This window comes from Rattus norvegicus, chromosome 1 (assembly GCF_021556685.1).
Source record: "Rattus norvegicus strain SHRSP/BbbUtx chromosome 1, alternate assembly SHRSP_T2T, whole genome shotgun sequence".
Classification (NCBI taxonomy): Eukaryota; Metazoa; Chordata; class Mammalia; order Rodentia; family Muridae; genus Rattus; species Rattus norvegicus.
In genome coordinates this window covers 65074483-65100793 of record NC_141534.1, presented here as the reverse complement: position 1 = coordinate 65100793, position 26311 = coordinate 65074483, and the positions used below count along the sequence as shown (strand labels likewise).

Below are 26311 nucleotides of genomic sequence, written 5' to 3'. Positions count from 1 at the left end.
ATGGTGGATAAGAACAATAAAGTCAAAATCATCGACATTGGCCTTAGTACCCAAGACAAACCAGAGCAAATGCTGAACATGTACTACGGTGCTAACACTTTTGATGCCCCTGAACTCTTCCTGGGTTATACTTATGATGGTCCAAAGAACCACATATGAATGTTAGTCTTACATTTTATGGTAGCTGAAAAAGTTACCTCTGTTTTAATATAGGAGCTGAAAAGACAGGTTGTGGCAGGTGTGCATCTTGACCACTGTGGGATGTCAAGAGAGCTAGATGACCTGCTTAGCATTTAATAACAGTCAAACCCAGAAATATCAGTCATAGACATGATAATGCACCCCTGTTTCAAAGAAGATTGGGAGCGTTTCCCAAATCCCTATGAAGAAATGATACCTCTCAGGCCACACCTTGGAATTTTGGAAGTAGTGCAACATGTTCTATTCAAAACACAAGACAAAGATTCTTTACATCAAAGAAAGTCTAAGCGGATCATGGCATCCAACTGCTTACTGGAAGGACAGGCTATTCTGATGCCTGGCTTCATACCCAGGCTCAGACAGTGAGTCTAGTAATGGCTCCATTCCCTACCCTTAATGATTATGCTGCTGTCCCTCTAGGACTGGACTGCAGAGGAGTGGAAACCAACCCACCATTGACACATTGGACTTGTCAACCCCATGGCCTCATTTATGCCTTTGTCCATATTCTAGTCATAGAGCTTTCAGAAGAACCACTGGGACTGGCTTTCTTCTCAGGCCACTACAGATGACCTGGACAAAACGTACATGCCAGATTGTCTTCTTCCTTCATTCAACAAGCAGCCTCAGGCTGAACAGAAGCATCAATGAAAACACAGAAGACAACCTATTATCTCTCTGTGCATGAGGAGAGGGCGAGTCTGTCCCCATCAGTGGCTGGCTAAGAGGATTCAAGGGATGGTCCAAGAAATTAGGAATATCCAAATGAAGCAGTGTTCCTGTGCTCAATCAAGCAAGAAAACTCTCCTGGGACAGGACAGTTTCTCTCCTGAGAAATGAGGGCTGGAGACAGCATCCAAAAAATAAGCGGCAGGCAGGCAAGGACAGGTACCTTTGTGCTTTGTTCTACCCAGTTTGCTCTGTGTTGCTTAGCTCTGTCTCTGGTATCCATTTCTGCAAAATCGTTTCTGTCTTAACTTTTTAAGTACTGTATGATTCTTCCGCCAATTCTTCTCCCTCTTCTAGATTTCTCCTCTTCCGAACAAGGACTCAATATGACTGATGTGTACCCCAGACTTCAGAGTTGTCCTGTTACCCCATGCCTTTACCAGGACGGTATCACCACCAAAAGGAAACGGTTCCCACAAGGTGAGGTCTAGAGGCCTATGGATTCATGCAATCTTCTAGGGGCAAATGATCCTTGCACATATGGCAATTAATCACAAGCGGTTTGGAACAAATTCTTATTTTGTCAAAAGTAACATCATTCTCCATTAAGCTTCAAAATAAATAACCAGCAAAGCCTTGTAATAAGTGATAGTGGTGTTGATAAAACAGTGCAGCACCCGTGACATTGTAGGTCCTTCAACAGTGGAGGCACTGAGAGACATTGTAGTTCATGCAACAGTGGAGGCACTGAGATAGCGAAGGTCCTTTTACATTCAAGATCATGCAACAGTGGAGGTCCTGAAAGAGTGGGCGTCCTGAGACATTGGAGATGGGATTGGTACAGTGGAGGTCCTGAGACAATGCAGGTGTTGCAAGAATGGATGTCCTGCAACAGTGGAGTTCTTTGCACAGTAAAGGTCCTGCAATAGGGGTTGTCTTTAGACAGAGGAGGTCCTGCTACAGTGGAATTCCTGTGATAGCTGAAGTTTTGAGACAATGTCAGACCAGGCACAATGGAGATGCTGTGCCAGGAGAGGTTCTACACAAGTCGAGTTGGTGATAGAGTGGATGTTCTAAGACAGTGGAGATCTGGTGACAGTGGAGGTCCTGCACCATTGGAGGTTCTGGAACAATCGAGGTCCTGAGACAGTGCAGTTGCTCGGACATTGGAGTTTATGCACCATTGTAGGTCATGTGAGAGTGGAGGTGCTGGGCCAGTAAAGGTGATGGGACAATGGAGGTCCTGTGACTGTTTTGGTGCTGCGATATTGGAGATCCTTCATCAGTTGAGGTCGTGGCACATTTGAGGTCCTGAAATATTGGATGTCCTGCATTATTGGAGGTCCTCAGTCAGTGGAGATGGGCCTGGGACAGCTGAGATCTGGCAAAAATGGGGGTGTTTCCACACTACAGGTCATGCAACAGTAAATGACCTGATACAATGCAGTTGTTCCAACACTGTAGGTTCTGCAATAGTTGGTTTGCTAGAACAGTGTAAGTGGAGATCCTGCATCAACAGAGGTCCTTTGACAGGGAATGCCCTGCAACAGTGAACATCCTTCAACATTGGAGGTCCTGCAACAGTGGATGTCATGAGTCAGTGCCATTGAACTGACGGTGGAGGTCCAACAACAGAGGAATTACTGTGCCAGTAGAGGTCCTGCAAAAGTCTGGCTGCTAAAAGAGTGCATGTTCTAAATTGGAGGTCCTGCAACAGTTAAGGTACTGCAACAGTCTAAGTATAGATACTGTGCATATCCTGTGCTAGTAGAGGTCTTGCACATTGGTGTTGCTCACCGTGAAGTTGATGAGACACTGAAGGTCCTGCCACAGTGGAGGTCCTTATAACAGTTGAGGTCCTGCAACAGTGGAAAAGCAGTGTCAATGGATAACCTGTGCCAGTAGAGTTCCTGCAGCTTGGAGGTCCTGAGAAAGTGGAAGGGCTGAGACAATGGAGGTCTTTTGACAATGCAGGTCCTTATAACCGTGATATAGGAGGTCTTGCGACAATAGAGGTCCTTGAAACAGTTGAAGTGCTGTGACAGTGGATGTTCAGGGACAGTAGAATTCCTGTGCCAGTAGAGATCTTGCAGTTTGGAGGTACTGAGTCTGTGGAGTTTCCTGACAGCCGAGGTACTACCACAGTGGCTGTCCTGTGACAAGGGAGTTCTTAGGGTAGTGCAGGTTCTGGGACAGTGGAAGTACTGCTACAATGGTTATCAAAATGCATGGAAAGAAGCAGCAAGGATGCCACCCAGACCAGACCATGGCAAATATAATGAAGATATTAATCCACCCCAAATTCATATTGCTTCACCAAGGAATTGAGTCTGAGACACGTCTATACCTTCTCATGGAGCTCTTTGAAGTTCTACAGCTTTACAAATTCATCTGAAAGTCTGTGATAGTGGAGGCCTTAGACAATGTAAGACCAGCCACAATGGAGATCCTGTTCCAGTAGAAGTTCTGCAAAAGTCTAGTTGGTGATAGAGTGGATGTCCTGAGACAGTGGAAGTCTGGTGACAGTGGAGGTCCTGCACCATTAGAGTTTCTGGATCATTCGAGGTCCTGAGACATGCAGGTGCTCAGACAATGGAGTTCCTGCAACAGTGTAGGTCCTGTGAGAGTGGAGGTGCTAGGAAAGTGAAGGTGATGGACAGTGTAGGTCCAGTGTAGGAATATTGTGTTCCTACAACATTGGAGGTCCTGCAACAGTTGAGGCTCTCATACGGTGCAGTTCTTCCAACTTTGGAGGTCATGCAACTGAATAGGTCGTGGGAAAATTGAGGTTCTGGGACAGTAAGGGTGTTGGGACAATGGAGGTGCTATGTCACCTGAGGTCCTGGGACATTTGAGGTCCTGCAATATTGGAGGTCCTAAGACAGTGTAGATGACCTTGGAATAGTTGAAGTCTGGAATAAAGGGAGGCTCTGCACCAGTAAATGTCCTGAGACACTGGAGATCCTGCAGTTTGCCTGGACAGTGAAGGTCCTACAAAAGTGGAGGTCCTGTGACAATGGAGGTCATGAATCGGTGCATTGGCACTGACCATAGAGAGCCAGCAGCAGTGGACTGTCTTTGCCAGTAGAGGTCCTGCAAGATTCTAGCTGTTGTGAAAGTGGATATCCTACAACATTGGAGGGCTGGCATTAGTGAATGCCCTGAGACAATGGAGATCCTGCAGGAGTTGGTTTTCTTGGACAGTGAAGGTGCTACAAAAGTGGAAGTCTTGCGTCAGTGGAGGGGCTTGGCAAAAATGGAGGTGCTGCCACACTACTGGTCCAGCAACAGTGAATATCATGAGACAGTGCATTTGCAGTGACAGTGGAGCTCCAGCAACTGTGGAATTTTTGTACCAGTAGAGGTCCTGCAAATTCTAGCTGCTGAGAGGGTCTATGTCCTGCAACCTTGTTGGTCCTGCAACAGTTGAGGTACTGCAACAGTGTAAGTCCAGCTACAGTGGATATCCTGTTATAGTAGAGGTCCTTTAAATTGACGTTGGTGAGACAGTGGACGTCCTGTGATAGTGGAGGTCCTATGACACTGGAGGGGCTGGAACACTGGAGGTCATGCCAAAATTGCAGTTCTTGTAATGGTTGCGGTGTTGTGTCAGTGGAAATCTAGCAGCAGTGGACATTCTGTAGGACAGTAGGGGTCCTACAATATAAAAGTCCTTGGACAGTGGAGGTACTGACGCACTGGAGGTCCTGTGAGAATGGAGGTTCTTATAACAGCTGTGACACTGGAAGTACAGCAAATGTAAATGTCCTCTGATAGGAGAGCTCCAACAAACTGAAGTTGCTGAGAGACAGGAGGTCCTCCAACAGCAGTGGTCCTAAGACAGTAGAGATCCTGTAACAGTGGAGAGGCTGAGACCCTGGAGGTCCTTTGACAGTGGAATACTTTGTAACAATAGACGTGCTATGACAAGGGGGTTGTACAATAGTAGAGGTCCTTGTTATAGTTGAGGTATTCGAACAGTGGAAGTTTATGGACAGTGTCTTCCAGTGCCTGTAAAGGTCTTGCAATTTGGAGGGTCTGAGACAGAGGAGTTGCCTGACCACAGACGCCCTACCACAATATTGGTCCTTTGACTGTGGAGGTCTTGGGATAGTTCAGGTGCTGGGACAGTGGAAGTTCTGCTACAGGGGTTATCAAAGTGCATGCAAAGAAGAAGCAATGGTGCCAGCCAAACATGACCATGGCAAATATAATGAAGTTTTTCATCCACCCCAACATCATCTTGCTTCTCCAATTGAGTCTGAGACAATTCTAATAACTTATCGTGAAACTGGTTGAAATTTTAGAGCTTTACAAATACATCTGAAAATCTTTCCACCGAGAGGAGGAAGGAGCCAAGGAAATATTTAGGCAAATGTTAGCAGGCTTTATCTATGGCTATGGGCACTGTATAAGTTCACAGTGACCCGAAACCAGATTATATTTTGTTAGAGAAGAACGGAAAAGTCAAAAGCATCGACTTTGGCCTTCAACTCAAGACAAACCTGGGCAAATGCTGAACTGGCAGCATGGTGCTTACCCTATTGGTGCACCTGATCTCTTCCTAGGACAACTTTATGATGGTGCAAAAAAAAAAAAAAAAAACAACAACGTATGGATCTTAGGAGTAGGCTTATATTTCACTGTTGTATTTGACTCTGTTGTCATACAACAGTTCAGAAGACAGGTTGTAGCAGGTGTGTACCCTGCTCACTGTGGGGTGTCAGAAGAGGCAGCTTAGCCTCTTAATAAAAGTCAATCCGAACTATGGGCTGACAGTCTCAGAGGTGATGGTGTACCCCTGGTCAATGAAAACTGGAAGAGGTTCACAAATCCTTATGAAGAAGTGATCCCTCCCATGCCAGATACTCCAAAAGAGGATGAAACGTAATATATTGAGGTTTGAGGTAAAATATTATAGATTCATTGCATCAAAAAGGTATAATCAGAACATGGCATCCTATTGCTTAATGTAACAGCAAGGAATTGCTTCACAACACAGGCTCAGCAGCTTTGTCCAGTTACGGTCCCATTCTCTACCCTTGCTGATTTCCCTCTAGGACTAAATAGGAATAGATGTGAACACAACATAGACACATTGTTCTCATCTTCCAATGGCCTAGTGTATCCCTATGATCATAAGGCTAATCAAAGAGGAAGCAAAGAGCCATTGTGCATGCCCTTCTTCTTTTCAGGACACTCCCGACAACACCCATAGTGAACAAAGCATACATACACACCAGAAGTGTCCTGTGTCTTCACTCAACAATCAGCCACACTTAGAAGAGCTGTAGCAACGAGAAAACAGAGGACAACCTACTTTCCTGCTGTCTCTCAGCAGAGAGCAGGACATTCCCCAGCTGGGGATTTCCCAGAGGCATTAAAGGATGAACCAATTCCAATGGGGAAATTCACTGATGAAGTTGTGTTGCTGCTTTCCTTCAAGAATGAAACATTACAAGGGGGTGGAGGAAGAGTTTTCTCCCAGAAATGAGGGCAAGGGAGATTGTCCAGAGAACACGCAGATGGCAAAACCCACGTGCCTTTGTACTTTGTCCTTCCCAGTTTGCTCTGTGCTCATTCTTCCTTTGGCTCTGTTTTCCAGTTCCCCATAATTCTTACCATCTTATATCCTCTAAGTATTTTATGATTCTTCCCCCAACCCAACCATCTCCCTCTTCTGGATTTCTTCTCTTCCCAGCAAGGACTCAATATGACTGCTGTGTAGCCCACTCTGGAGCGTGGTGCAGCTGAATGCATCCATTCACCTGAAGTTTATCACACTCTAAAAACACCAGCTTCCACAAAGTGAGGTGGAGAGTGGTATGAGCTCATGAAGTCTTCCATAGGTTACTGGTCCTAGCACACACGGCATTTATCACAAGAGCTAGAGAACAAATTCTTTTTTTTTTCTTTATCTATTTATTTCTTTTTTTTTTATTAACTTGAGTATTTCTTATATACATTTCGAGTGTTATTCCCTTTCCCGGTTTCCGGGCAAACATCCCCCTCCCCCCTCCCCTTCCTTATGGGTGTTCCCCTCCCAACCCTCCCCCCATTACCGCCCTCCCCCCATAGACTAGTTCACTGGGGGTTCAGTCTTAGCAGGACCCAGGGCTTCCCCTTCCACTGGTGCTCTTACTAGGATATTCATTGCTACCTATGGGGTCAGAGTCCAGGGTCAGTCCATGTATAGTCTTTAGGTAGCGGCTTAGTCTCTGGAAGCTCTGGTTGCTTGGCATTGTTGTACTTTTGGGGACTCGAGCCCCTTCAAGCTCTTCCAATTCTTTCTCTGATTCCTTCAACGGGGGTCCTATTCTCAGTTCAGTGGTTTGCTGCTGGCATTCGCCTCTGTATTTGCTGTATTCTGGCTGTGTCTCTCAGGAGCGATCTACATCCGGCTCCTGTCGGTCTGCACTTCTTTGCTTCACCCATCTTGTCTAATTGGGTGGCTGTATATGTATGGGCCACATGTGGGGCAGGCTCTGAATGGGTGTTCCTTCAGTCTCTGTTTTAATCTTTGCCTCTCCCTTCCCTGCCAAGGGTATCTTTTTCCTCATTTAAAGAAGGAGTGAAGCATTCACATTTTGATCATCCGTCTTGAATTTCGTTTGTTCTAGGGATCTAGGGTAATTCAAGCATTTGGGCTAATAGCCACTTATCAATGAGTGCATACCATGTATGTCTTTCTGTGATTGGGTTAGCTCACTCAGGATGATATTTTCCAGTTCCAACCATTTGCCTACGAATTTCATAAACTGGTTGTTTTTGATAGCTGAGTAACATTCCATTGTGTAGATGTACCACATTTTCTGTATCCATTCCTCTGTTGAAGGGCATCTGGGTTCTTTCCATTTTCTGGCTATTATAAATAAGGCTGCGATGAACATAGTGGAGCACGTGTCTCTTTTATATGTTGAGGCATCTTTTGGGTATATGCCCAAGAGAGGTATAGCTGGATCCTCAGGCAGTTCAATGTCCAATTTTCTGAGGAACCTCCAGACTGATTTCCAGAATGGTTTTACCAGTCTGCAACCCCACCAACAATGGAGGAGTGTTCCTCTTTCTCCACATCCTCGCCAGCATCTGCTGTCACCTGAGTTTTTGATCTTAGCCAATCGCACTGGTGTGAGGTGAAATCTCAGGGTTGTTTTGATTTGCATTTCCCTTATGACTAAAGATGTTGAACATTTCTTTAGGTGTTTCTCAGCCATTCGGCATTCCTCAGCTGTGAATTCTTTGTTTAGCTCTGAACCCCATTTTTTAATAGGGTTATTTGTTTCCCTGCGGTCTAACTTCTTGAGTTCTTTGTATATTTTAGATATAAGGCCTCTATCTGTTGTAGGATTGGTAAAGATCTTTTCCCAATCTGTTGGTTGCCGTTTTGTCCTAACCACAGTGTCCTTTGCCTTACAGAAGCTTTGCAGTTTTATGAGATCCCATTTGTCGATTCTTGATCTTAGAGCATAAGCCATTGGTGTTTTGTTCAGGAAATTTTTTCCAGTGCCCATGTGTTCCAGATGCTTCCCTAGTTTTTCTTCTATTAGTTTGAGTGTGTCTGGTTTGATGTGGAGGTCCTTGATCCACTTGGACTTAAGCTTTGTACAGGGTGATAAGCATGGATCGATCTGCATTCTTCTACATGTTGCCCTCCAGTTGAACCAGCACCATTTGCTGAAAATGCTATCTTTTTTCCATTGGATGGTTTTGGCTCCTTTGTCAAAAATCAAGTGACCATAGGTGTGTGGGTTCATTTCTGGGTCTTCAATTCTATTCCATTGGTCTATCTGTCTGTCTCTGTACCAATACCATGCAGTTTTTATCACTATTGCTCTGTAATACTGCTTGAGTTCAGGGATAGTGATTCCCCCTGAAGTCCTTTTATTGTTGAGGATAGCTTTAGCTATCCTGGGTTTTTTGTTATTCCAGATGAATTTGCAAATTGTTCTGTCTAACTCTTTGAAGAATTGGATTGGTATTTTGATGGGGATTGCATTGAATCTGTAGATTGCTTTTGGTAAAATGGCCATTTTTACTATATTAATCCTGCCAATCCATGAGCATGGGAGATCTTTCCATCTTCTGAGGTCTTCTTCAATTTCTTTCCTCAGTGTCTTGAAGTTCTTATTGTACAGATCTTTTACTTGCTTGGTTAAAGTCACACCGAGGTACTTTATGTTATTTGGGTCTATTATGAAGGGTGTCGTTTCCCTAATTTCTTTCTCGGCTTGTTTCTCTTTTGTATAGAGGAAGGCAACTGATTTATTTGAGTTAATTTTATACCCAGCCACTTTGCTGAAGTTGTTTATCAGCTTTAGTAGTTCTCTGGTGGAACTTTTGGGATCACTTAAATATACAAACATGTCATCTGCAAATAGTGATATTTTGACCTCTTCTTTTCCGATCTGTATCCCTTTGATCTCCTTTTGTTGTCTGATTGCTCTGGCTAGAACTTCAAGAACTATATTGAATAAGTAGGGAGAGAGTGGTCAGCCTTGTCTAGTCCCTGATTTTAGTGGGATTGCTTCAAATTTCTCTCCATTTAGTTTAATGTTAGCAACTGGTTTGCTGTATATGGCTTTTACTATGTTTAGGTATGGGCCTTGAATTCCTATACTTTCCAGGACTTTTATCATGAAGGGGTGTTGAATTTTGTCAAATGCTTTCTCAGCATCTAATTAAATGATCATGTGGTTCTGTTCTTTCAGTTTGTTTATATAATGGATCACGTTGATGGTTTTCTGTATATTAAACCATCCCTGCATTCCTGGGATGAAGCCTACTTGATCATGGTGGATGATTGTTTTGATGTGCTCTTGGATTCGGTTTGCCAGAATTTTATTGAGTATTTTTGCATCGATATTCATAAGGGAAATTGGTCTGAAGTTCTCTTTCTTTCTTGGGACTTTGTGTGGTTTAGGTATAAGAGTAATTGTGGCTTCATAGAAGGAATTCGGTAGTGATCCATCTGTTTCAATTTTGTGGAATAGTTTGTATAATATTGGTATGAGGTCTTCTATGAAGGTCTGATAGAATTCTGCACTAAACCCATCTGGACCTGGGCTCTTTTTGGTTGGGAGACCTTTAATGACTGCTTCTATTTCCTTAGGAGTTATGGGGTTGTTTAACTGGTTTATCTGTTCCTGATTTAACTTCGATACCTGGTATCTGTCTAGGAAATTGTCCATTTCCTGAAGATTTTCAAATTTTGTTGAATATAGGTTTTTATAGTAAGATCTGATGATTTTTTGAATTTCCTCCGAATCTGTAGTTATGTCTCCCTTTTCATTTCTGATTTTGTTAATTTGGACGCACTCTCTGTGTCCTCTCGTTAGTCTGGCTAAGGGTTTATCTATCTTGTTGATTTTCTCAAAGAAACAACTTTTGGTTCTGTTGATTCTTTCTATGGTCCTTTTTGTTTCTATTTGGTTGATTTCAGCTCTGAGTTTGATTATTTCCTGCCTTCTACTCCTCCTGGGTGTATTTGCTTCTTTTTGTTCTAGAGCTTTTAGGTGTGCTGTCAAGCTGCTGACATATGCTCTTTCCTGTTTCTTTCTGCAGGCACTCAGCGCTATGAGTTTTCCTCTTAGCACAGCTTTCATTGTGTCCCATAAGTTTGAGTATGTTGTATCTTCATTTTCATTAAATTCTAAAAAGTTTTTAATGTCTTTCTTTATTTCTTCCTTGACCAGGTTATCATTGAGTAGAGCATTGTTCAATTTCCACGTATACGTGGGCATTCTTCCCTTATTGTTATTGAAGACCAGTTTTAGGCCGTGGTGGTCCGATAGCACGCATGGGATTATTTCTATCTTTCTGAACCTGTTGAGGCCCGTTTTTTGACCAATTATATGGTCAATTTTGGAGAAAGTACCATGAGGAGCTGAGAAGAAGGTATATCCTTTTGCTTTAGGATAGAATGTTCTATAAATATCCGTTAAGTCCATTTGGCTCATGACTTCTCTTAGTCTGTCGACATCACTGTTTAATTTCTGTTTCCATGATCTGTCCATTGATGAGAGTGGGGTGTTGAAATCTCCCACTATTATTGTGTGAGGTGCAATGTGTGTTTTGAGCTTTAGTAAGGTTTCTTTTACGTATGTAGGTGCCCTTGTATTTGGGGCATAGATATTTAGGATTGAGAGTTCATCTTGGTTGATTTTTCCTTTGATGAATATGAAGTGTCCTTCCTTATCTTTTTTGATGACTTTAATTGAAAATTGATTTTATTTGATATTTGAATGGCTACTCCAGCTTGCTTCTTCTGACCATTTGCTTGGAAAGTTGTTTTCCAGCCTTTCACTCTGAGGTAGTGTCTGTCTTTGTCTCTGAGGTGTGTTTCCTGTAGGCAGCAGAATGCAGGGTCCTCGTTGCGTATCCAGTTTGTTAATCTATGTCTTTTTATTGGGGAGTTGAGGCCATTGATATTGAGAGATATTAAGGAATAGTGATTATTGCTTCTCGTTATATTCATATTTGGATGTGAGGTTATGTTTGTGTGCTTTCATTCTCTTTGTTTTGTTGCCAAGACGATTAGTTTCTTGCTTCTTCTAGGGTATAGCTTGCCTCCTTATGTTGGGCTTTACCATTTATTATCCTTTGTAGTGCTGGATTTGTAGAAAGATATTGTGTAAATTTGGTTTTGTCATGGAATATCTTGGTCTCTCCATCAATGTTAATTGAGAGTTTTGCAGGATACAGTAACCTGGGCTGGCATTTGTGTTCTCTTAGGGTCTGTATGACATCAGTCCAGGATCTTCTGGCCTTCATAGTTTCTGGCGAGAAGTCTGGTGTGATTCTGATAGGTCTCCCTTTATATGTTACTTGACCTTTTTCCCTTACTGCTTTTAATATTCTTTCTTTATTTTGTGCGTTTGGTGTTTTGACAATTATGTGACGGGAGGTGTTTCTTTTCTGGTCCAATCCATTTGGAGTTCTGTAGGCTTCTTGTATGTCTATGGGTATCTCTTTTTTTAGGTTAGGGAAGTTTTCTTCTATGATTTTGTTGAAGATATTTACTGGTCCTTTGAGCTGGGAGTCTTCACTCTCTTCTATACCTATTATCCTTAGGTTTGATCTTCTCATTGAGTCCTGGAGTTCCTGTATGTTTTGGACCAGTAGCTTTTTCCGCTTTACATTATCTTTGACAGTTGAGTCAATGATTTCTATGGAATCTTCTGCTCCTGAGATTCTCTCTTCCATCTCTTGTATTCTGTTGGTGAAGCTTGTATCTACAGCTCCTTGTCTCTTCTTTTGGTTTTCTATATCCAGGGTTGTTTCCATGTGTTCTTTCTTGATTGCTTCTATTTCCATTTTTAATTCCTTCAACTGTTTGATTGTGTTTTCCTGGAATTCTTTCAGGGATTTTTGCGATTCCTCTCTGTAGGCTTCTACTTGTTTATTAATGTTTTCCTGTGTTTCCCTAAGTGTGTTCATGTCTTTCTTGAAGTCCTCCAGCATCATGATCAAATATGATTTTGAAACTAGATCTTGCTTTTCTGGTGTGTTTGGATATTCCATGTTTGTTTTGGTGGGAGAATTGGGCTCCGATGATGGCATGTAGTCTTGGTTTCTGTTGCTTGGGTTCCTGCGCTTGCCTCTCGCCATCAGATTATCTCTAGTGTTACTTTGTTCTGCTATTTCTGACAGTGGCTAGACTGTCCTATAAGCCTGTGTGTCAGGAGTGCTGTAGACATGTTTTCCTCTCTTTCAGTCAGTTATGGGGACAGAGTGTTCTGCTTTCGGGCGTGTAGTTTTTCCTCTCTACAGGTCTTCAGCTGTTCCTGTGGGCCTGTGTCTTGAGTTCACCAGGCAGCTTTCTTGCAGCAGAAAATTTGGTCTTACCTGTGGTCCCGAGGCTCAGGTTCGCTCGTGGGGTGCTGCCCAGGGGCTCTCTGCAGCGGCAGCAACCAGGAAGACCTGTGCCGCCCCTTCCGGGAGCTTCAGTGCACCAGGGTTCCAGATGGTCTTTGGCTTTTTCCTCTGGCGTCCGAGATGTGTGTGCAGGGAGCAGTCTCTTCTGGTTTCCCAGGCTTGTCTGCCTCTCTGAAGGTTTAGCTCTCCCTCCCACGGGATTTGGGTGCAGAGAACTGTTTATCCGGTCTGTTTCCTTCAGGGTCCGGCGGTGTCTCTGGCAGGGGTCCTGCCGCTCCTGGGCCCTCCCCCACGGGAGCCCAGAGGCCTTATACAGTTTCCTCTTGGGCCAGGGATGTGGGCAGGGGTGAGCAGTGTTGGTGGTCTCTTCCGATCTGCAGCCTCAGGAGTGCCCACCTGACCAGGCGGTTGGGTCTCTCTCTCACCGGGTCTGGGAGCAGAGAGCTGCTGCGGGCCGGGATCCGCGGGTGTGGGACTTCCGGTAAACACAGAACGTGCCCGGTCCTAGAGAAATTCTGCTTCCGTGTGTCCCAAGCTCACCAGGCAGCTTTCCTGCAGCAGAAAATTTGGTCTTACCTGTAGTCCCGAGGCTCTGGTTCGCTCGTGGGGTGCTGCCCACGGGCTCTCTGCAGCGGCAGCAACCAGGAAGACCCTAGAGAACAAATTCTTATGCAGTCAAAAGTAGCATCACATTTCATTCAGCCTTAAATCTAATAACCAGCAATGACTTTGAAAAATTGAAATTACAGTTGCTGCAACAGTGCAGATCCTGTGAAGAGGTAGGTCCTGCGACAGTGGAGGCACTGAAATAGTGCCGGTTCTGTGACAGTGAAGGTCCTTTGAAAGTGGAGGCACTGAGATCGTGGCGGTCAATCTACTTACAGGGGAGCTGCTGCACAATTGAAGGTTCTGCTACAGTGGAGGTCCTGCAAAATTGGAATTGCTGATACAGGGGTATTCCTGTCACTGTAGAGATCCTGTGGCAGTGAAGTTGCAGAATCATGGGAGATCTTGCTTCAGTTGATGTCCTGAAACACTTTAGTTGCTACGGGTGGTGCTACGACAGTGGAATTCCTGGGATAGTGGAGGTTATAGGACAGTGGGTGTCCTGAGACTGTTGTAGTGCTCCTAGAGTGGAAGTCCTGCAATAGTAGTGTTGCTTGGACAGTCCAGTTCTTGGACAAAGGAGGTCCTGTGACACTTGAGATGCTGAGACTCTTGAGCTCCTGAACAGTAGAAGTGCTGTGATAGTTGAAGTGCTGAGACACTTGTGGTCCTGTAACAGTGGAGTTGACACACAGACAGTGGACTTCCTGAGGTAGTGGTGGTGCTTAAACAGTGGATGTCCTGTGACAGAGGAGGTCCTGCAATAGAGGAAGAACAATATATGCTGGCTGATGACCCAGAGCTTCCAGAAAATAGACCACCAATCAATATATATCAGAGGATGGCATTATTTGAAACCAATGGGATGGAAGGCCCTTGGTCCTGTGGAGATGTGATGCTCGAACATAGGAGGAGGCTGGAGTGGTGGGCTTCGAAAAGTTGGGTGAGTTTAGGAGCAGCATCATAGTGGCAAAATGGAGGGAGGAGGGAGAAGATGTAGGAGTGGGCATTTGTGGATTGGCACCTAGGACGTGGGACATCATTTGAGATGTTAAAAACAGTGGAAATGATAAGGTTTACATTGTCTGACCCAAACCTAAGGGATACTACATAAGGAACACAAAAACCCACAGGTGCTCACCAACATTGAGATAAAATTTGGCCTTTGGCGGTCTACTCCAAAGAAACGCTTCCAAGAACACTGTTTAGTTTTTTCAAACAAAGTTTAAAACTCTTAAGTGTACTCTCAAATCTGCCCTAATTTGTATAAATCGGTTAAAACTGTTGGCTTTGTAAATACTTCTATCTTGTCCCAATAGTCACATGCTGGTCATCCCAACAACAAGATACTTGTCAAGGTGGGAGTCAATCAACATGGGATCCTTTTTCCAACTCGGCATGCAGACCCTCAGCTCACCTTCACACACACACACACACACACACACACACACACACACACACACACACAGAGAGAGAGAGAGAGAGAGAGAGAGAGAGAAAGAGAGAAAGAGAGAAAGAGAGAGAGAGACACACAGACACACAGACACACAGACACACAGACACAGATTCACAAACACATGCACACACACACACACACACACAGACACACACACCCATGAGAGAGAGATAGATCGAAAGTGAGGTAGAGAGAGAGAGAGAGACAGAGAGAGAGAGAGACAGAGAGAGAGAGAGAGAGAGAGAAAGAAAGAGAGTTCTTATCATCTACTTTCTAATGCATATTGTGTGCTCTTGGAGTTGAGCACAGAGACTTGCACATGTAAACCAGTCCTGTACACCTAGGAACATTTTCTGATCAGTATTTTCTCTTCTTTATGCAGTTCTTAAATTATCTTTAAGAGAGTGTAGGGCATGGACCTACCATGAAATCTTGGACCTAAAGGTACATTTTAATACAAAGCTTACATATCACTTACAGATGACTCTAGTAGGAAGTACATTAAGTTCAGAATCATTCAATCAGAAACCCTTAATGTATATACCCCATTCTAACTGCCTTCACTTAACCTCATGTTTGGACCACTGTTCCTAGCTGGAGATTCCTGTTTATCTCCCAGAATAAAAGGGAGGCTCCATGCTCAAGTGGAACAGCAGATTCAAGGTGGGACTGTTGGGTGACATTACAGTGAACACCAGGGACTGCCCCACAGAGGCAGGTAGTGGCCCTTTCTTTCCTCCTGGGGAATCATTATCTACATTGTCCTGAGCAGAGAAGGATCCTCTCATTCTAGCAGATGTTCTGGATGACACAAGGAATGTGAATAGATTATGAAATCACTTTACCACATTTCTTTCTGAGGCAGAGACCCTTGAGACCCTTGGCTCAGGAGTAACAGTTCCAGATAGCAAGGTGAGGTCAGTGTGGGCCCTGTGTTGACCTATGAATAGTTATTTATGTTAATCACCAAATCTTTAAAACTTACAGCATGTGAGAGAAAAGTCTCCCAGGAGTCTCAGCTAAAACTAATCAGTGAGTTTTTAAGAACAAGAACAAGTAGGAAATTTAAATTCATGTGATTGCTACAAATAAAGCAAGACACTGTCACTAGATCACCTTTGTGTAAGGGCCCTGACGACATACACAACTTAAGATGTGAAGTGCTCAGCTAGCATTGTGTCTCATCACCTCTGAAGCATGGTCCACAAACAATGGCAACAAACCTTCTCTTCCTCAGAGTTCAAAGTTACCTTTACTGTTAGTGATAGTTTCCAAAGTTAACTAACCTCTACTGGATAGACAGGTTTGACTAACCTTCTCTGAGCTTCTCCCAACCATGTACAGATGGTACATCCCTCTGCACATGAGGCCTGTTCCTCTCAGGCCTGCTGTTCTCCTTCCCAGATTAGAAACTGGATACCTTTCAAGCCTACATTCTTAAGTCATCTATCAACTTTGGGTACATGATAAGCACAACATGACATTGGGTGCCAAATAACACTTTCCTACCTGACAATGAATATGATCCAGGGGTACCAAACATGGAAACTGGTCAGGTAAGGTCAGGTAACCCCCATACTATCTCCATGTGGAGATGAAGATTGACACACCTTCCCAAGCAGACTTTCTCAGCTGTCTCAGCCCACACAGCAGTCCTTTGCTGAGCTTCCTTACTCCCAGTGACTGATGAGAGTACATGAGAAGATGCCTGATTTCTGGAAAGCCCTGGGCCACATGACCCACAGTAGCAGCAGCTTCTGATCACAGGTGATTTCAGGAACTGAAAATGCCTAATGTTCCTGTGTTGATTTGAATATGCTCAGCCCAGGAAGTGGGACTATTTGCAGATGAGCCCTCATTGGATAGGTGTAGCCTTGATTGAGGAAGTGTGTCACTGTTGATGTGACCCTTATGTTTCTTGTCCTAGCTGCATGAAAATCAGTTTTCTAGTAGCGGCCTTCAGATGATGATGTAGAACACCCAGCTCCTCCTGTACCATGTCTGCCTAGATGCTGCCATGCTCCCACCTTGATGATAATGAACCAAACTGCTGAACTTGTAAGCCAAACCCAAAGCAGTGTTCTTCTTATAAGATTTGCATTGGTCATGGTGTCTGTTAATAGCAGGAAAACACTAAGAAAGTCACTTTCTACCACAGATTACGAGGTTAATTGAGTGATGTCATCACCTGAGGAGACATGGCCTCTTATTAAGGTTCTAATCTCCTAAGTAATTGCAGGCTCTCTTCTGGCCTAGGCATTGGCTATTATATTAATCTTCCCAGTGTCTTCTTCTCTGTAAACTATACATTTTGCATTTCTATTTGCCCCATTTGCTCTTTTTCATTGAAGTCCTATAACCTCAGTATAACAGAGGCCATACTGGGCTCTCTTCAAATTTTCATCGAAGAAATTTGTTTATTACTTTTTAATTTAGCCTCAGGTAGGTTTTTACGATGTGGGCTGAAGGAAGCCACATTTTTGTAAAAGCATCATACAAATTATCCCAGGCCAGTTACAAATATTATTGCCTTCTGAATCCCCTTTTCCTGGGCTTCCACATTCTGGATAGGTCTTGGCACTCCTGACTCCCAAGCTCCTGCCAGTATACCCCATTAAACTCTTCTTAGAGCACTGGGCCACTTCTAGTTCAAAGTTCTGAATTCTTGCATATTTTCCAAAACAAGTAACAAGCACAAACTGGCATGGTCAGGTATCACAGAGCAAGAGTCCGCTCTATTACATCCCCTTCTGCATTAGTTACCTTAGTATTTCTGTGACAGAAATGCCATGAGCACAGCAAACTATAAAACATGTAGGCGATTAGTGATCCTATTTCACAGACCACCTGTTACCATAGGTTAAGTTCCATGACAACAGGGCACAGTGGAAGGAGCAGGAAGCAGAGGACTCACATCTGGAATCACAAGTACAAAGCAGAGAGTGCACAGGGAGTGGTGCAGAGCACTAAAACCTCAAAGCCCAGCCCCACTGGCATTCTTTCTCCAGCAAGGGCACACCTCCTGAATCTTCCCAAACAGAGTCAGCAACTGGGAAAGGAGTACTCAAATGCCCGAGACAGTGGAGGATAGCTCATGCAAAATGTCATGATGATTCAGGAATTCGAATCAGTAACAGAGAGAACCTTCACTCTGGGTCAATGTGTGTTGATGCAGAGCCAGCAAGCTGCTCTCCCTCCTCTTGAACATAAGATGTGGATTAAGTACAAATGTAAACAAGCATCTGCATGGAAAATCAACAGCCCTGTTATCTGGTAATACTTATAGGATAAGTCCAGAGGTGCTGGATACTGAAATCACAGAAGAAGCCAACACAAACTCAAACCGTTTAGTCTATAGGAATAAAAATAGCACAGAAGCCAAAATGGGTAACGATATGGAGCAAACGCTCACTCACTCAGCAGATAAAATTACACCTAGCCCTTACTCACAGACCTACTTCATAAACAGTGTACATTCTGCTGGTACCTACTCAACACAATCCTAAATGCTGCAATCAAACCAAATGGTTTCTTACTTTGTTGAGTATGACTTAAAAACACTGAAGTACTCTGAAGGAGGTTAATGGAAAGTTCTCAGGGCCTGGGGAAGTTGGCTGAGGGAGTACAGATTAACAAAGCAACACAACCCAATTTCCCCACCAGCAAGCAGAAACCGGCCTGATGTCAGTTGCCAATTCCTGAGGGTTTAAGAGAAGCCTACAGACTGGAAGGACTGAGGTAGGTGAGATTAAAGTACAGTTACACTGATTGCTCACTTGAAGAATGGGTAGAGTAGCAACTGGAAAGTGCTCTGTGTGTGTGTGTGTGTGTGTGTGTGTGTGTGTGTGTATGTGTGTTCCATGAATGTGTTTCTGTGTGAGTGTGGTTGGGTTGTTGCTGTTGTGTGCTTAATTTGAGACAGAGTGTTACCACAAACTGAAGCTGTCCTAAAACTCACCCTGTACACAAGGGTGGTTTGGACAGTAAAGAGACCTTCTCTCTCATCAAAGGGGGATTAATGATGTGTAGCACAAGCTTTGTGTGAATGTAAATTTCAAAATCTGAAGATTTTATAAATCTCCTTTGGCTTGCTTTAACAATGCTGGTGATTATAGCAATACATGGTACACTGAGGACAGAACAGAATATATAGTGTGAGCTTTTGAGATGGTTCAGAGGTGAAAGGAATAGCTGATGATCTGAGTTTAGTTCCAGAGGCACTGTTAATAATCAAACACAAATATAGCCGACTTTTATCCTGTGTAAAAATCAGTCAGGGCATCCAGTCATCTAAAGTCTGGAAGCTTGGGAAGGGAACATAGAAAATGAATATCCTAGTAAGAGCACCATTGGAAGGGGAAGCCCTGGGTCCTGCCTAGACTGAACCCCCAGTGAACTAGATTGTTGGGAGGAGGGCGACAAGGGGGGGAGGATGGGGAGGAGGGAAGGGGATGTTTGCACGGAAACTGGGAAAGGGAATACTGGAAATGTATATAAAAAATACTCAAGTTAATATATATATATATATATACACACACACACACACACACACACACACTGAGGTCAACCCTAGATAGGGCATAGAGCAATCCACACATCATGGGATTCAACGGGGCGTTTTATGAAAGAGCTATTTCCCAGGAGCACACCTGTGTGTCAAGGCCTCCCTTCCAGCTAGGCCTTTGGAATCTCCAGTGCTAAACACTGTCTCTTCCTTTGCAGAAGTGAAACATAATAAAAATTCACACTTCACAGTACAAGGAATAGCAGTAATCGCAAAAGGTGTAAATAGAACCGATGAGTACCAGAGTATGTGGATTGATGTTATATGAAATGTGTTTGGATGCCGTGCAGTATCCTCTTCCATGTACCTACATACTGAGCAACGACCCTGTACAATTTCTCTCTAGACAGAACCATCTGGAATTCACTCACTGAGGGACTTATTCCCTGGAGTGGCAGCTACAGGTAGGACTTGTGCAACCATGTCACGAAGCGAAGAGACAGAGATGCATGGATTAAATGGAGAGAAGCAGATTGGAATGGTGGAGAGGCTAACCTGCCAACAACTCCAAACCCCCAGCAGGATGACAATGGAGAACAGCGAGCAGTTTCCCAGCCAGCCTCACTCTCCATAGCCAGACTTCTTCCAGTCCTTCCATTTTCCCAAGGAAAGAAAAGTTCAAAAAGCAGGGACAGGGAAAGAAAAACTGCTCTACTCCCAGGAGCCAAGGGCAAACCCCCTGGCACCTCCCTGTCTGAGCCCATAAGCAGAGACAGCCCAGTCCTGGGATCATCTCTAGAGGCTCAGGGACCCAGGCAGATGAGCCCTTGAATCACAAAGTGTTCCTCTACAGCATTCTATGGGTGTCAGTCCTGAGTCCCTGAGCCTGAGGTGCTCTGCACAGCTATTCAGAGAAGCCTTCTCCTGATCTCTGTACAAAGATCTCTGTGTTGGATGTCAAAGGAGAGTGTCCACCCAGCATGGGTTGGGGCTCTGGCCCTCTAATCTGTTGGTCCATGTTAACTTCTCCACAGAGAAAGCTTATGAGCTTTGCTGATGCATCCATTAGGCGTTTGGGGGATTCAAACTCAAGTCTCTGACTAGTCCTGCAGCTTTGTCTCAGGTGTTTGATGATAACCTAGAGCCTTTCTGAGGACTTATGAGAACAGTGTCCTCTTGATGGGTCAGTTTAGAAACAGCTTTGTCTTTAAAAAAAGAAAACTATACCATCAGTTTGAGGCTAATCCTTCAGAATTCAAAGATAACGTGACACCCTGAGTGTAGACATGAGGACTTTAAAGCAGGATGCAGAGTAAACATTCAAAACAGAGAACTATGGACAGCTAAACATCTTACAGGGTTTTATTTCTAACAGCCTAAAGTCTTTCCATAGCCCATAGAAGCCACGGTCTCAGAGTCCTTCCCAACCATGTTGACAGGTCCTATTGTGACCTCATGAGGAGCGATTGTGAGGCGGCCCAGCAAACACATATTAAGCTGTTGCCAGGCCTGGAATTCTTTGAGTGCTTTGAGAGGAGGTGTGGAGTGGAGCCCTCTGCGACTTGGTTGTATCTAGTGAGCTGTGTGTGGTTGTGTCGAATTTTACTGTACTGTGTATATGTGTATGTATCAGTGTGTGTAAGAGAGTGTGTGTTGACAGATTGGCCTGTGTGTGAGTGCGTGTACACTTTTGCCTGTGTGTTTGTCAGTATATGTAGGAGTGTGTGAGTTTACAGGTTTGTATATGTGTATGTGTTTGTATGTGTGTATGTCTTCTTGTGCGTATGTGTATCCCTGTGTGTATGTGTGTATGTGTCTGACGTGTGTTTTTCCAGGTTTGCTTGTGTGTAAGTATGCGTGTTTTGTGTGAATCTGGGTGTTTGTAAGAGTTTGTGTGAGTATAAGTTCACTTCTGTGTATTTCTGTGTGTGTGCCTGTGTGTGTGCCTGTGCCTGTGTGAGTGCGTGTGTGTGTGTGTGTGTGTGTGTCTGTGTGTGCACGTGCCCATCCCCTTTTGCCCCTTGTATCTATATTACCTGCACCTCAGTGCAAGAGAGTGTAGAGGCCAGAAGTCACCCCGGCTGCTGTTCCTGAGGTAGGTTCTCAACCTTATTTTCAAGACAGGCTCTCTCACTGGCCTGCAGCTGCCCAAGTATCTGGGCTGGCTGACCAGTCGCTCCCAGGCATTTGGTATGCCAACCCCATAATATCAGTTTAAAGGCCTATGTAGATGGCTGGCTGCCTATTTCTTGATTGATTGATTTTTGGATGACTTCAAGAGAAAGAATTAGGTCACATATTGCCTCGCCACTGGCTATTTCCTTATTGGGGTTTTGTTTTTTGTTTTATTTATTTATTTATTTATTATGGATTGCTGGTTTCATTTTTTAGTGGTTTTTATGTTCTCACATGCTATATTACTGCTTTGATTATTTACGGTTCTGCAGTCGGATGATTAACTCTATCTCCATTTTCAATGTCCTGCGGTTTCATCCTTTTACATTATTCCTGTTTCTCTATTTATTGAGTACAAGCAATCATTGGCTTAGACTTGATACAAATTTGCCCTTTGTGACACTTTCACTCTTCGGCCTTTGTTTAAGGTTTACTATTCACTGATATTTAACTGCCTTATTCCTTGTGGTTGGTTAATTTTAATTTTCAGTATTTTGCTCTGGAGAGTTGTGGATTTTTGTGGATCACTAGGTCCTGAAATTCAATGGAGTTTTCCCTTAAGTGTTGGCTTTTTATATTTGTTTGTTTTGTCTTATACTAATTCTTTCTCCTCTCGTTTCTTTCATCTGTTTTTTTTTTTTTCTTCAATGAACATCTATTCATAGTATTGACCATCTTTGGCCGCCCAATCCTATTGTAGTATGACGATTTTTATTTTCATCATTGCATTTAGTATGTGTGTGCTCTTGGCTTTCTCTTTTGGGGTTGGTTATTTGGGTGGCTTTTACTTATGACTCTTCATATTTTCCCCTTAACTTTTTCATAATTTTGCTCTATTTTTCTAGTCTAGTTTTTACTTTGTCTTTGTTTGTTTTTTTTCTTTTTCTTTTGTTTGTTTCTTTTAGGTACCACAAGTGTAATTTTAGCTCCTATATTGCTCCATCTTTTTCATTATTTGATTCCATTTTTGTTATTTTTAGGTAGCATTAGTACTGATAAAATGCCTACAGAGACTGAGGAGGAGTTACCAACCCCTACACCCGAGCCCAGTATCTCTGAGGAGGGCAACTTCCATTCCCAATACCAAGTATTGGGGACAATTGGGCAAGGGGGCAACGCCAATGTCCTCCTGGCCCACCACCGGCTCACAGGAACCCCGGTGGCTGTCAAAGTTCTGCGAAAGGACAAGCAGTGGTTCCAGCCAGCCATGATGGAAGCAAACATAATGAGAAAGATCAACCACCCCAACATAGTGTCTCTCATACAAGTTATTGAAAAGGAAACGAGAATATACCTCATAATGGAGCTGGTGGAAGGCCAAGAACTCTACCAGTACATCAGAGAGTCAGGGCACATAGAGGAGGATGAGGCCCGGCAAATATTTGAACAGATATTGTCAGCAGTGAGCTACTGCCATGGAAAGGGGATTGTTCACCGAGACCTCAAACTGGACAATATAATGATTGATAAAAACAAAAAGGTCAAAGTCATCGACTTTGGGCTTAGCACCCAATTTCAACCTGGAAAAATGCTAAACCACCACTGCGGCACGTACTCTTTTGGTTCCCCTGAACTCCTCCTTGGCCATCGGTATGACGGGCCGAAGAATGATATGTGGATTATAGGAGTGGTCTTGTACTGTATGGTAGTGGGAAAGCTCCCATTTGATTCAGTGATCATCCAAGAACTGCAGAGACAAGTAGTGGCAGGGGTATATCCTGCTCCCTGTGGGGTTTCAAAAGAACTGGAGGACCTCCTTAGTAAATTACTGAGGGTAAATCCCAACTTTAGACCAACAGCAAGAAAGGCGATGAAACACCCTTGGTTCAAAGAACACTGGAACGGATTGATAGGTCCCTATGAAGAAATGCTTCCCCTCACACCAGACCCGGCCATTTTGGATGCCATGAAAAGCATTGGATTCCAAGCCTCTGTAGTAAAACACTCTTTAAAACAAAGAAAATATAATGAGGAAATGGCAACTTATTTCTTTCTACAAAAGCAGGCTCTCCAGGGGGATGGCTGCACAGCCCAGGCACAGCAAGTGAGTCCCGTTGTAGCCCCATTTCCTAGCCTTGATCCTGCTGCTGCTTTTAGATTAGAACCAAAGAGGAGTGGAAGCCTGCCAGTCCTTGGCACCTTGCGGGTGTCATCCTCCCATGGTCACGTATCTCACTATGGCCAGAATGCTCATCCAAAAGGAGGCAAAAGATCCACTGTGGCTGGTCGTCTCAGGCCTCTACCGATGACACCTACACAGGACCACTATCACAAATGTGCCGTGAGTGTCCCATGCATTCAAACAACAAGCATCTTCACTGAGAAGAGTAGCAATAAGGAAATCAAAGAAGACAACCCACTCTCCCACAGAGCCCCATTAGAGGATAAGCCCATCCCCAGCAGGGTCCGGCACAGAGGTTTTAAGGGGTGGACCAGGAATATAGCAAATGCCCTGATAAAGCTGTGTTGCTGCATGCCAAGGAGAAAGAAACCTCGCCTGGGGCAGAACAGAATCTCCCCCCAGAAATGAGCCACAGGGAGAGTCCAGAGAACAAGCAGCAGGCATAGCCCAGGTACCTTTGTGCTTTGTCCTTTTCAGTTTGCTCTACGCTGGTCCTTCCTCTGTCTCTGGTTTCCATTTTCCCCACAATTCTTACCTTGTATCTGCTCTAAGTTCTTTATGAGGTTTCCCCAACACCAAGCCTTCTCCCTCTTCTTGATTTCTCCTCTTCCCAGCAGGGACCCAATAGGATTGATGAGTTCCACACTCTACAGAGTTTTCTAGTTGGCCCATCCCTTCAGATGGACTCCAGCTCCCCCTTAGGCCAATAGCTCCCACAAGGTGAGGACAAGAGGTTCATGGGCTCATGGACTCCTCCAGGGGCTACTGATCTTTTCACATGTGGTCATCAATCACAAGTGCTGCAGAACAGAGTCTTATGTTTTCAAATATAACATCCCATTCCATTAAGCCTCAAAACTAATTAACAAGGTTTTTCATTGAATAAGTATCAACAACCTAGTTTGTGGGTTATAGTTGATGGTCAGAATCCTGCATGCATGCATATTGTTTTGCATACTGGTTTTTTTTGTTCCTAAGTCCTAGTGATCTATTGAATTTTATAGGTAGTAGTTCTAAATGGTTTCTTTCAAAGACCTCAACTGAGAAGTAGAAAAAAGAAGTTATAATATAGTAAGGCAAATCAAAGCCCCAAATGGTAAGCTAAGAATTCTACCTCACTGTCTTTTTTTCTTGGAATAAATTGTCTTGTCTCTTTCACAGTGTCATCTGGAAATTCTTTCATGTCCTCAGTATAAACAGTAGGTGATTTCAGACACATGGCAATGGAAAAGACACCAGCAGAAACTACAGCAGCAACAGGAGTAGCAACAATAGCAGAAGCAGCATTAGGCACAGCAGCAGCAGGAGGAGGAGAACGAGGAGGGTAGGAGGAGGAGGAGGAAGAGGAAAGAGGAGGAGAAAGAAGAGGAGGAGGAGGAAGAGAAGGAAGAGGAGGAGAAAGAGGAGGATGAAGAGCAGGGGGAATATTTTGATTCCCTGTCCCCGTGAGAATTGCTGATGACTACTTCTGGACACAGATATCATGCTGAGAACTGTTTATCAAAATGATTTAACAGAATATTAATTTTCATAGAAGACATGTCAATGTTCCTGAGGGCATGCAGCCCTGGAAAAGAGAGCCAGATGGCTGAGGCAAGCAGTGTGGAATGTTCTTACTGAGGAAGACCTTCTCAAAGCTGATGATGTAATAGGCATGAAGGAGCATTTCATGGGAGTCACGGTCCCATGCCCCTGTGTCAGGGCACACAGAGCTCCTAGCCTTGCATCCTGCGTGAGAGGGGACCTGGAATATTCCCTGATCCCCACAGGGTCCTGGATTGCATGGTTCCCCCTCAATCATGGTCCTCCCTGTGCCCCATGGGGTCCGCAGCTTCTACGGGCTGAATTTATATCAGTGATTAACTGGAGCTGGACCACAACCACACCACAGGCAAGCCCTGGGCACTGAGGACATTAAGAGCAGCAGACAACATCTCCTCCGCTGCTTCTGACTCTGCTCCACAAGCCAAGGCAGCTCCCACACAGCAGGCATCCAGCCTAACTCCCAGCAGGGAGAGTGTGAGATGTCTGTGGATGAGCCCACAGGGACTACAGGATTCTGTGGGAAGACATCTGGTAGCTTCTGGAGCAGCTGCAGCAGCCAGGACACATGAACTACAGTGGAGGTGAGCTATAGGACCAGGTAGCAAAGAGCCTGATCTGGCCAATGCTGATCTGAATCCCTGAGGGCAGGCTGGAATGGTCACTCAGGGCTATTAGAGTGAAGGCCAGCCAAGGGCATACAATGTGTCACTAACATTCTCAAAGTCTTGTCCAGGAAATAAACCACTGGCCTTGACCAGTAAAGTTGAGACCAGACTCATGGGCTACAGGATAGCAGATTGAACTGAGTCTGAATTCCCATGAGTATGACCTCTGGCTGCTCCCTAGGCTCAGTATAGATGAGCATGAGAAGGCACCATTGCTGTGTTTGCAGGAGTAGCAGAGAGCTCGGAATACATGACCCACTCCTAACCCAGACTGGAGCCACTCTGGGGAGGAGATGGCATCATTTGAGAGATGGGCTTATGCGGGACACTGTGCTCTGGTTTGTGGCACATACAGCTCCTGTCTTTCTTGCTGACAGTTCAGATCCTCAGCTGGCCTCATCACGGACAGTCCCATGAGGAGTGGGTGTTTGGTTCCTGCTTCACAGTTAGGGCAGGAACAAGCCCAGACGCAGTGAGTAAGGACAGTGCTTCTG

At 44.3% G+C, this 26311-nt stretch overlaps 1 pseudogene across 1 annotated transcript; it reads left to right on the top strand.

The window, feature by feature from the left end:
• On the top strand, positions 1-24899 carry LOC148007158 (sperm motility kinase Y pseudogene; annotated as a pseudogene). Its single transcript, XR_015648547.1, has 4 exons — positions 1-139; positions 1228-1350; positions 22466-24058; positions 24769-24899. The product of XR_015648547.1 is annotated as a sperm motility kinase Y pseudogene (transcript).
• Positions 24900-26311: the final 1412 nt, after the last annotated feature.